Consider the following 13,281-nt stretch of genomic DNA (forward strand, 5'->3'; position numbering starts at 1 on the left):
CTGGTCTGGGAATCTGTGGAGCAAGGTATAACGGTAGTGAAGGGGAGAAAGCGAGTGGACGTAGCGAAGCTGTACGCTCTGTTGCTAACAGTTGGTACCTGCAGCCGCATTCTCCTTTTCATGCGCTCACTTCCCCTCTCAGGCGTTCATTGGTCGTGCCCTCTCGAGGCATTACTTGCGCAGAGACTTGTTTTCGTTCTCTTGCTTCAGAGATTCCCGGGATAGAGGCGCCAGTGCATGTGTGCAACATAGGTTGGGCACACCAGTCTTGTGTTGAGTGCAATAGCAGGAGTGAACATTGGAGTCATTTCGTGGAGTATTTACGTGTGCAAAGTTTATTTTTCAAGTTGATATTTCTCCTGTAAGATGTAAGTAGTTACTATACTTCCCAGACGTATGATAGACCCATATACCATAAGTCTGCAAAGTATATTAACTACTTACATCTAACACGAGCAGCATCAGCTTAAAAGTATATTTTGATACACGGATAATCCGCAAAATAACTGCAATGATGAATCTTGCTACAGCACTCAACAGACTGGTGTGTCCAAACTAACTACTTTGCACACATGCAGTGGCTCCTGCTTTACATAATATATACATATATAATAATATAATATATGTGTTATATAATATATGTATATGTATATTATATAATATTCGTTTAGTTCATAATAGCTGATGAAAGATTCACAATAGTATCTGTAGTATCTGCAAGAAATGTACAATTGAGTAGTTGCTACCACGTGGCAGTCATGTAGTACCGAACAGTGAAGAGACTTCCAGTATCGGACAAAGTAGGTTTATAAAATCATTTAATTATTTCTATTCTTTTCTTCCACGACAAAGTATTGGAAATGAGAAAGGGGAAATAATGAAAAAATCTGGTTTCATTGCCGTCTCCGGGAAAATCATTGGCAGAATCTTTCCCCGTAGCTACGACCAAGTCAGAAGACTAAACTCTGTCCCGGGAATCTCTGGAGCAAAAGAACGAAAACAAGTCTCTGCGAAAGTAGAACTCGAGAGGTCTCGATCAAAAAAAAAAAAAGTGACTGCATGAATGGGGAAAACGGGGCTGCAGCTACCAACCGTTTGCAGCAGAGCTCACTGCTTTGCATCGCCCACTCACTTTATCTTGAAATGAAGAATGGTTGTCCTATCGTGCGTGTAATGCCGAAGAATGTATACTGTACATACATTGCATGTGGACGTTGCAATACGTTTGTTTCCTCCCTTGTAGACTAGAGACTTTTAATTGGTTTTGTTTTTCAGAAGGATGAACTTTAGGTCTTCGATCTATTAGTAAGCTAACGAGTTGTCTGTCCGATATTGAACGACAATTTTTCAATTTCTTAAAATGTTGTTTCTTTGCTTTCACCTTCATTCGTAATTTCGATATTTTTTAGCATTGATTCCCTGATTTTAAGAGAACAGATCTTGAAGAAATAGATTCTTGTTTCTAGCTCCTTCTTCAATTAACTATTTTCTGATTGTGATCACTAAACTTTGAGTGTCCGATACTGAAAGAATTTCCCCTACATCGCATAGTTACTTTCATATGATAATTGCAATGATGTGGTTATGTGAGAAAACAAGCGCAACGAAAGCCAATATCTCATTCGAGATTCCAACACAAACCATGGGATTGCCCTATTCACCAGACCATGCAGTCCATTTCTTTAAGGTTGGTACTCATTTCTTTGAATTGCAAGCATTGTTGCATTTAGTAGCGTAGTCAAAGAGTGTATTAAACGAAATGTGTGAATAACAGTAAAAATGCGCATTTCCTTGTAATTGTATCATTTCTGTGGTGGTGGCATTTGACAATTAAAATTACGCAAGCATAATGTTAATTTTGAAAAACTTTCGAACCTGACTCTGTTCCAATACCTCTGTACTTTGAAGTTGTGTAGCAGTTTGCACAACTGAATCGATAATGAAACGGTACCAGAAATGAATTAATTTAAATGAGAAAGAAATCTATTAAAAATACATTTGTGCACTTAGTATTATTTCTATTTAGAACTGTCGTTTGTAGTTTTCATTATACAGCGTGTCCACGCTAGAGGGATCGAGAAATAAATGCTCGCCATTTAAAACCAGATAAGGATATTGCTGTATTTTTCATATGACAGGAAAGGGAAACTCTTCGAGATTGTGCAACACTGTTTTCAGACAGCTACACGGTCGCGCAAGCGTGTAAATAGCTTTTGTCTCGAAAGGAAGCCAGGCGCCATTCAGTAGTCGATCGCGCAGTGGAAAACATGTGGACACCGCAACAGAAAGTTCAGTGCGTGTTATGGCTAGCAGAAGAGAAATCTGTTACTCGGGTTCAACGCCGTGTTCGTCGTACGTGGAATGTGGATCCACCTGGTCATAAAGCGATTCTCCAATGGGACAGAACACTCCGAGAAACAGGTTCTTTACTACCGCAAACCGGCAAACATGCGAAAGTGTCTGTGAATGAGGCAACAATCGAACGTGTGAGAACGGCATTTGCAAAGAGTCCAAGGAAGTCTATCCGAAGAGCTAGTTCCGAACTTCAAATTCCTAGATCGACTATTCACAAGGTCTTACACAAGCGACTCCATTTGACTGCTTACAAGATCGAGCTTCATCACCACATAAAGCCAAATGATCGTCCGCTTAGGGCACATTTTGCAGCTGAAATGATTCTGCGAATTTAAAATGACAACTCGTATCTGGACAAGATTGTTTTCTCGGATGAAGCAACCTTTTATTTATGCGGCAAAATCAATAGGCACAACTCCCGGATATGGGGTTCACAGATTCCCCATGTTATTCACGAAAATGGGAGAGACACGCCTAATGTGAATGTCTGGTGTGGATTGACGAGGAACTCTGTCATTGGACCATTCTTCTTCTTAGAGGGTACAGTCACAGGACATGTGTATCTGGACATGTTGCAGAACTTCGCCATAGACCAATTTCCCCCAGGATCGATTTTCCAGCAAGATGGAGCACCGGCCCATTATCATCGACAGGTGCGTGACTTCTTGGATGAACGTTTCCCCGATATGTGGATCGGAAGAGAAGGACCCCTTGCCTGGCCACCCAGGTCACCCGAATTGACCCCTTTGGATTTTTTTCTGGGGATATGTTAAGGACGTTGTTTATCAAGGAGACAGACCAAGAAATTTGCAGGAACTGAGGGGCCGCATCACAAATGCAGTAGCGCTTGTGACTTCCCAAATGCTAGAGAACACTTGGCGGGAAGTTGAATACCGTTTAGATGTGTGCAGAGCCACCAAAGGTGCACATATCGAGTTGCATTGAACATCATCTGAAACTCGGTGAGTTTTGTATGAAGTAAAAGTAAAAGTTTATGTTACCAATACATTCTGTTCACTAGAAATTATCACTTATTTCTCGATCCCTCTAGCGTGGAAACCCTGTATAATGGAGTATTAAGGAAAATATAAGTTTGTTTTTAAGTCTAATTATGCTCAGATATGCTAATCAAGACCAGACTTACAATTTAAAGCGTGCAATTGAAGGGGGAAATGCTCATAATCGTGTTGACATTAGGGACTGAGAAAATATTGGACAGGACCTCCTTGAAAATAGATTGGAGGCTATTTAAACCCAAAAAACTCCGGATGATAAATTAAATCAACCAAATGGCAGTATGTTAGTATTGAAAATGTCAATGCTATTGTTAGACTGCAGAATTAACACGGCGGTAGCACAAATCAGCATTTGCTAAATAAATCATATTTAACATAAAGCCGTAACAGCAAAGGAGATTTCAATTTAGAAATAGATTGGAACTAAATCAATTTGTCTTTGGATCAGTCTTACTTAATACAAACACGCAAAATAATTTGATGTTACATAATTTATGGAAAAGTTACAGAAATTGAACTGGTCTCAGTATATTGCTGCTACAAAAATAAAACATAAAAAAGACAATTTTGATCATGAAATGCACATTTAAATGAAAACAGAGTACTATCACCTGACCGATACACCAGAGACACCAATCAGTTGAGAGTAGGAAACTGTTTTTCTACGTTGGATCACAGATTGCTTAGATCCAACCCCTTCCAAAAGGCAATCATAATTTCTCAAGCCAATTCACCTCAAAGTGTGGAAATGTTTTAATGATTGATTTATTGATTTGATTTATTTTACATGGAATTTTTCACTTTTGGCTAATCGCGAAGATCAGGATGAATGGTGATACGATGAGATGGATGAAGGGACAATGGCAAACACACGTGGACGATACAACACGAGTCCTACAGAGTCCTGACTGCAGGTCCAGTCGCCAGAGCCCGTTAGGCTGCAAATTGCAGTCCAGGGAAGTGAGATATTGTAATGAGAAACAAACGTAACGATTATAGGCTAATGCACGTGTGGTACCCAAACTAAAGTTCTAATTTTTTTTTAAAAAATATGATAATGTAAAACAAAAACAACAGAAAAAGAGATTCAACATTAAATTTGAATCCTACCAGAGAGTATTAAAAAGGAAGTAACGTAAGAATACGCATTTGGTTTGATTTTTGTCTAGCGGATATGGGCGGAATTATGACATTTGAAACACTGAATCACGTGTATCCCCAAATGATGAAGCAAAATCTACTGGCTATTTCACTGCTTGCATCTTTGATCTTCAACAAGTACTTTCTCGTTTCCTTCTTTCGTCTCTTTTTAGGTTGGTTGATTGCTTGATTTGGTGTTTTAAGTCCACTTTATGCACAGTAAGGCTAATTGGGACTGGACCTACAGTTTAAAGTGGGATCCGAACCACTATGAGTCTCCGCCGGGCATCGGACCCCTTGAGTACAAGGCGACGACTCTACAACTGCGCCATCGGGGAGGCCCGTCTCTTTTTATGAAATTAGAACTGACGCTATTGATGATCACTAATCATGACCACTTTCTGTGCTATTCCCAGGTCGCTTCGTTATTGTTTGTTGCTGATCTGCTGCGAGACTAGGCTACGGAGAAATGTCTATGTAAGTTATTTGTTGCCAAACTTTTCTGAAAGCTTCCACTCCCACTCATAGTCCACATAACTCTGTATTTGAATACAGAGTTGAGCAACGTTTCACTAAGTATAATCATTGGAAAGTGAAGAAAAAGCATTCGGCTAGTGTTGAACATTTACATATAGGTTCAGGAATAAAGTAAATTTACATGCGAATATAATATGATATATTTATGTCCAATAAATACGACACACTTTTTAAATTATATTACAAATATAAACTTCAACGTCATTACATAGTTCACATTGGAATACACGAGTAATTGTAGGACAACAAAGGCTTTCAGAACTGATTGGCTGTAATGAGACGATAATAATTTGTGGTCTTCGGCGGATTACTGGCAATTCAAAAAGTTTTAAGGATAGCAATTTTGTCATCTATTCGCTGTATATTAATATGATCTGTCTTGATCATATTGTAGTCAAACTGTCGGGAATGTCCCGGAAGATAAGTGCTTTAAATGAACAATAACATTTCGAGTGTAAGTCAAGGTTTAGTAGAAGATAGTAATGAACAATATAGATCATATCCTCTGATAATGCAATATAGATGTACGTTTTTATTTGAAATATATTGTAAGGAAAAAAGAAATATCAATTTACTGACCTTTCATGTGGTAAGATGAAATATTAAGCATCCTGCAACATCTAGGTCTGCCTTATTTTACTGACTTCAATTATTTTTTATTAAATCGCCTGGTATCATGAACTGACGAAAGTCATCAAAGCAATCGAAACACGTAATAACAACATGGAGTAAGAGACAAATATCATGGTATCAAGCGAACGGCTGTATAATATTTCTGATCTGGTTATAGTGGTTACATATTTTGGTTTTGTGCATTTTTTGCCACCTTGCAGGTGTATTTTCGATTTTTAGAGAAAAGTTCATACAAATGTTTTGTTATGCAGTCGGCTACGGACTGCAATTATTCTTTCTCATTTGAGTCCGATACAGATTGTTATTGCAGGTCAAGGCAACGTCTTAAATTCTGCAGTTTCTGAGCGTATCAAAGAAAATAAATTTGGAGTTAACCTAAGGGTGAAAATTTTATGAGGTACGACGTTACATGCTTCAAAAACCACTTTTGTTTTGTAGGTAGATCGCTAATGGGAGTAATTTACTAAATTTTTTTACATTTTTATTACCTCTGAGTTTTCAAATCTATTTTGTTCTTTACAAAATTTCACAACGTCTTTTTCGTGGCTTTTTAGTATCCTAATTTCTATGACTCTCTCCCCTTCACCGAGCGAAATATAAAGTTGTTACGGCGTTTAATAACCCCGACCGTATGACCATTAATAATAAAAGAGCATGGCAAATCCAAGGTCATTTTTAGTACATGGCCATTAGCTACTTTATGAGATAACGACAAGCATGCAAAGGCCGGTCCAAGAATAATGGCGGACGGAGGTAGACAGATGCCAAGAGGATGCCGCGAAATGTTTGCGGACATGCGTCCTGACATGAAGACAAACAGCGAGTAGTTGAAAGTTTAAAGGGAGCTCTGTCTTCAAACTCTTGTTCCAATTACCTAGGCACAGCTGCTGACGTTGAGTCCCTTAGTCACTCACAGTCTCTGACCCTCAGCCAATTGGCTCAGCGGTTAACACCTCGCTCCTGACACAGCCTCTTAGTTTTGCCGATTTTACAAATTCCGAGGAGTTTTCGTCTTGCTCTGCCGAACATTCCTCGCAAGATTTGACAAGGTCTTAATTCGAAAAGGAAGCCTTTCCAAATGGGAGGATGGTTGGAAATTAACCGACTTCTGATTGATGTCACGGAAATAGAACATACTTGCGCCCACTATTTCAGGTTATTAAGCATTTCGAAAATAATACAACCTCAGTTTCATGTTCTTTGTCAAATGCAACAAACTTCTACTCTGATGTAAGCCGCCGAATAGCATGGGCTATTAACAGGGATAACTCGATTGCTGCTATTGCTGTTCGGAGATGCTAGAAATAGCTAAGGCTTAACTGTTATTATGCTTATAATTACAAAGTTTAATATGAGTTTAGTAGTTTTTTGTGATCCAGCCGTTACTTCGAACAGTACCATACCAAACAGCATATATATTGAATATATTGATGCGTTCACTGGTTTCAATTACATATACTACGGGGATCGTGACTGTATCGTGACATATATATATATATATAATTTATATGGTTGAAGCAACTTTTTCTCCCTACCGCATACATATTTACATATTCATGGATACTTATCTTCCTATTCATTTGCAGTCCATTTATTTTTCCTGTTCTAAATGACATTTTGCAATCTGAGAGTGCATCCAGACTAATTACTGGGAAGTATGTTTACCATATTATTGAAGTAGGCTACATAAAAGAAGATATTACATGTGTATATATGTATTTATGATCGAAGCATTGGGTTTCTGGAATAGCATATTAGCAACTGGCAGTCTTACACTATTATGCACTCCATAATCACCTTCCCATGTCAGAGGAGATGAATCGTATTTAATCCTTGGATCTAGTTGATGAGTTGGACTCATCTATCAGATAGATGAGTTGTTGATGTTATGTGCCGTTCTTTATCTTTAAACCAATAGATATATTAAAAGTCAAAAAATGTAGAGACTCTCTGATGGGGTGCTCGAGGAATACAAAGTCCCAAACTTTCAGAAGGGGCCAAATTGGCCCCTTGGACATTCTAGTGTTAACATTGCAAGCTCGAAAATATTATATGGGACGGTCTCCACTTAATTGGTTTGGTTGAAGAAAAATTTTCGCGCACTGAGTAAGCGTTTGTCAGCACTTACCACATTTGTTGTTTTTTTTAAAAATCCAAATATTAATAATCTTAGCGCTCTCCTAGGGAGCTTTCACTTCAAACTTACACATCCCAGCGTACCATGCCACTTCGGTACGGAAGGTTGCGTTTGATACGGATGGTATATGAGTACTGACATGAGCATGATTCCGGCTTTAGTGGTGGAGCAGTTAAAGTAGCGTTCTTAGGTTTAAATCAAGGGAAGGGAATGGACAAAACCCATTATGAACAGCCGGTTCGGCACAGTTCAGACCGGCAAGTTCATTTAAATCAAATGGTTCCTCGAGAGCCCGGTTCTGTACCTTTCGCTTCAGCTAGCACATGAATGGCTCCCCGAGAATTAAAACCGGTTGTCGCTTGCTCGTCTACAACCACCTAGACCATACTGGTGCGGATATTTATTTACTATATACACTCTTGTATTGTTGTTGGAGAAAATGAGCAGGAGAAGTGAAGATGAACTTTTCATAGAAGTCTATTCTTCTATGAAACCTCTGATCCAACTTCATGATATTATTCTCTATTCTTCACAAATATATCATGCGCCCAATATCTTTGTTTCCGTTTGAGGCATTTTTGTTCCTCTTGTTCCACCCTCTTCTTCCGCACAAACCGGAACCCTGAGCTCTCCATTGCAATTTCTGGCTGGTCCGGTGCCATGCTGACCGTTCATAACGGTTTTCGTGCTTTAAGCAAACTTATGTTTTCTATAACTCCAATGGACTTGGATTTGTTTCCGAGCGAGGCTCAGTATCTTGTATTTCATGCAAAACATGTAGTCTGGATTATTCTCTGTGTATAAGGTGAGCTTTAATAACACATTTGTAAAACTCTTTTCTGTTTTCTACAACCCACCTGCTCATACTCGATAAATTCTCTTCTATTGCGCACAATAAGACGTTCCGATATCATTGTATATGCATTTCAAATCAAATATTTGATTATTTTTGCATATTTCAGTAAACGTTAATAGAAGTTCTATAGTGATGTAAAATAAGATTTTTATGCGAAATGTTATTATTTATAGATTGTAATTATGAATCTACTCATCGCTTATTCAATGCATGGTTTTTAGTTATTTAATTTAAAATTTTAGTAATTCTGGAAATAATTATTTTTTTCTATAATACCTGTTTACACCAATATGCGAGAGAATATGATGTAACCTAATTAAGTGCTGTATACTATTTTCTTGTTGGTTTCGAATTCTATAATTTACGATTTAGAACAATGGATCAGTCAACCTGAGAAAAGTTGAGTGTTGGTACAGTCTCAACTCATCTCGTGAATGAGAATACTTGTCTCGTATCTATTTCTAAACTCTCATTTCGTTCTCGAAACATAGCAGTTGTTCGTTTTACTGAACAATTATGTTAAGCAACAAATATAACATGTCTCCAAGTAAATACACAGACAAAATCTTGTTGGCCAAAGTTCAAGTCCACTTTATACACAGATAGGCTAATCGGGACTGGACCTACAGTTTAAAGTGGGATCTGAACCACTGTGCAATGTGCTTCTAAAGAATCGAACTAGGGACTACCTGATGACAGGAGACAACGAAACCACCACACCATCGGGGAAGCCCTAAATATTCACTCGGCGAAACTGTTTTGATGTAGGCAAAATTTTCATATGTAAATCATACAAGACACGACCAACGGAGAATAAACATCGGCCTCGTCTCGATTTTATGGACGCCTGTCTCGTTCTCGTCTCGATAAGTCTTGAAGTGTCTGGTCTCGTTCGCAACTCGAATTTTTGATAGTGGCATCTCTACAGAGCTTAATTTTCTGGACGCTCCCTACATACTTCTTTTTATTCGAAAAAAAAATCGTTAGAGGAATGGGAGTAGCAACAGGTGACAGCTTGGACCGCGAGGCACTCTGCCAACATACTCTCCTGAGAAGATTCCTCGCACTGATGGGCGATGTCTAGATAGATTTAATTTGGGATACTTTACAAGAAACAACAAGGACGGTGCCAAGAGTAGGAGGGTGGTGTCAGTCCAGGTTCGCGTTGATCAGTCACTATAGGTATTTTCTACTGTTACGGCAGCCGGTCCTCATGCTGGCAAGGGAAGTGCGGAGCGAGGAATACGCCGCAGACCAACCAGACAAAAGCGGTGGCACCGAGAGTTACGACGCGGCGGGAGGAAGTACTACGTGAACCTCGTTCCACAGGCTGCTGCCTTTCTTATCGTGCTGGATTGTTGCTTCCCCGCTCTCCACTTCTCTTGCCAGCATGAGGACCGGCCGCCGTAACAGTAGAAAATACCTATAGGGTACGCATGATGTTTTTGATTTTCTCAAAATTTTGGAAAAAAAAATGTTCAAATGAAAGCATTAAGAGCATTAAAACCCAAGTGGTAAATGCAAACCCCCCTTAAAATGAACTCCCATTCCTATTGTCGTCTTTGAACAACTTTTGAATCTAAGGTTAAAATGGTAATTACGAAATATTTATAGTGACGAAACTATGTAACTATGTAATATCCACCTTTTACAATTCCAGCCTCCCCGAAAAACTCCTGCGTACGCTAGTGTTTCGTCAACCCATTGTTCATTCCTCGTTACCGCGATTAGCCATGGAAAGTAGAAAACCAGTGCAAAATAGAAAACAATACATACATACTATGCTCTTTATGTCTAGGTTTTGTTATTTTGCGTCGCTTTTTCACAGATCTATGATAATAGTGACGATGAGAATGAATTGTGAATTGATGAAACGCACATAACGAAGCATCCATACCTTGCTCAGGACTCGAAATCAGGACCTGTGGCTTTACAGCAGGGTGGAAGGGGAAAGGGAAGACTTCCATCACGGAGGCTAGCCCTTTCCTCCTATATAGCTGGCATTCGTGAGTGAGTTTGTATTTTAAGTCCACTTGATGCTCAGTAAGGCTAATTTGGACTGGACCTACAGTTTAAAGTGAGACCCGAACAGCTATGTGCCTCCACCGAGTATCGAACCCTATAGCTGGCATTCAAAAGAGAATGAACGAAAATACCTTTTGTGGATAATTTAATGTTTGCAATATAGAAGTAGAATGAACGATGGACTGAAATGTGATCAGATAAGGAACGTAGGTTTTAAGCGAGAAAATAACATGCTAGAATGTATTTATAGGACGTCAAGAATACAAAATGGAAATTCAGAGAGGATAGACAGCACATGCTCGTAACAATTTATTAACGCTATTTACTAAAACAATAAATCTAAATACAGGAATTTTCCCCAGATTTTCTCTGAGAAATTTGCGTCTCCTTACAATTTCGAATAACAACAACCAATTCCAAAAGAAAGCAAGGCTTATCATAGGATGTTGATAAAGATGTTCCTCGTCAGGTTAGCCACGAAAAATGAATGAATGAGCTAATAAATTGGAATGTAATTTTCTTGATGAATTTGTTGTATCAACACAACATTCAGCTCGAATGCACGAGAAATATACGAACATGTAATAATGGACCTTTTCATTTTGTCTCTTTGACCCAAGGAACATGAACCCACTTCATTTATCTGACTTGGGCATTTTCATACCCAATAAGTTGACTAACAATATTACTCTATTAATAGGATAGTACTTATGGCCAAAAAAATATTTTTCTATGATTCTCTTCGATAATCGGTCTGAGGAGTAAGTAATTTTCTTCACTAAATTCGTAAATGATCTTCGTAGATTTTCTATACTCGATTGTCGACTTTACATATTATACCATTTTTATTAAACTTATGTTATTTTTTATACATTACACGTTTTTCTCTCCAGCACTACTTTCTTCACTATTTCATAGTTCTCAATAAAATATTCTGAAAGTTTGCAATTTAATGAAATGATAAATCACAATATTCACCCACACTGTGTTACTTCGAATGTGTACCAATTTTTGACATGTAACTGAAGGTAATGAATATTGCCATCATGAACTTTTGCTCACAGTGAAAGAATACAATTTCTATGGGAAGAAATCTTGAAAGAACAACACGTTTAGCATAATAAAAATGTATATGTCCTTCTTCTTGAAGGTACCACATACAAAAAATATTTTATACTACGAAATAACAAATAATTATGAGGCATATTTCTATTGCCGCAAATTACTAAGTCCGAGTTACTACAGGAGATTTTTTTATTAGGTAGACACGTAGGTGAAACACACATTCATAACAGATGGTTTTTGAACTACTTTAATTTAATATAAGCATTCTTGATTGTTGGATGTAGATTTGCTTTCTCCTTATGTTAATCCCGACGACAAGGATGAGCGCTGAATTGATGAGATACAGGAACAAAGAATGACATATCCATGATTCAAACCTTTGACCTGTGGCATCATATCGAGCTACAACCACTCAGACACAGAGACTGGTTAGTATAGTTTGGCTTGTTAAGTTTAGTTTTGTTTAAGACTAAATACGAGAATTACGTGCAATGTGCATTCAATTAAAAAAAAAAATATTGTATTCTGAGGCAATACTATACTTGGCTACAATATAAGTTCCAAGTTTTAGTCATCCTGACCTGAAATAATTTTTACGTTTCACGAAAGAATATATATGCGAAAAGGTCTTTCAGGTATACAAAGGCTAACTACGAATTAATGAAATTAAAGTTTATTATATATGTATACCGATTTCATACTTATGTATTCAAAATGGAAAATAGAACCTAAATGCTCATTCATATCTAGTTATGGAATCAAAATGTCTGAGATAACTTTCACTTAGGTAATTACCAGGACTAAGTAATGATGGACAAGTTACAGAAAATTTAGGCATGTATTGGTCTTAAAAAAATTTAATGCGTAAAATATCCAGGGTGTAGTAAATGATTTATGTGATATGTAGATAATTAAATATACTGTGATATGTCAGCTTCCTCCTGTACCACGCTCGATTTGTTAATTTTCAGTACCTAAAAGAACTGCCCTATTTGTTACATGAAGTACTGAAATTTTAATATCCAAAACCTAAAATGATTTTCTATTCTGAATCGCGTACTGAGAATTATGTATCTCCTAAATCGGCATATTATACAATGAAATTAACACCAAGTGCTTTCTGACCAGATGATTTCCAAACAAGTGTTGTTGATTCGCAAACGGAATAATTATTTCAGGGAGTAACGGGGGGTCATCGTTTTATCGAAACGATACTGACCCAGAAACGACTTCTACTTCAAACGCTCCGCACGTCCGTTTTCAAGGGTCATTGGTAATTGCAGGGAGTTGGCAACATTCTCACTGATAATTCCCTGGGATCATAGCAAAGTTCAGCTTTTCGAATAAGTAATGTTGGGCAACAACGAAGAATAAATTATCTTAAAAGTTTCTTATTTCTCCCGTTTTTCTGGCATGCACGTGTGACAATGTATGCAAATGTACATCTGCACTTTGATTAACGAACTGGCCCTTTTCCGTGATCAATAGTGGTTGAAATAAATCAAGCTGTTTTGGGT

General features: G+C 37.9%; 1 protein-coding gene across 1 annotated transcript in view; it reads right to left on the reverse strand.

The window, feature by feature from the left end:
- The window catches only part of LOC145984199 (sodium- and chloride-dependent GABA transporter 1-like), an 84,238-nt gene that overhangs the window by 70,297 nt on the left and 660 nt on the right, over positions 1-13,281 (reverse strand). The gene's annotated exons all lie outside the window — the stretch shown is intronic.

This window comes from Lepisma saccharinum, chromosome 2 (genome assembly GCF_977018435.1).
Source record: "Lepisma saccharinum chromosome 2, izLepSacc3.1, whole genome shotgun sequence".
Taxonomy (NCBI): Eukaryota; Metazoa; Arthropoda; class Insecta; order Zygentoma; family Lepismatidae; genus Lepisma; species Lepisma saccharinum.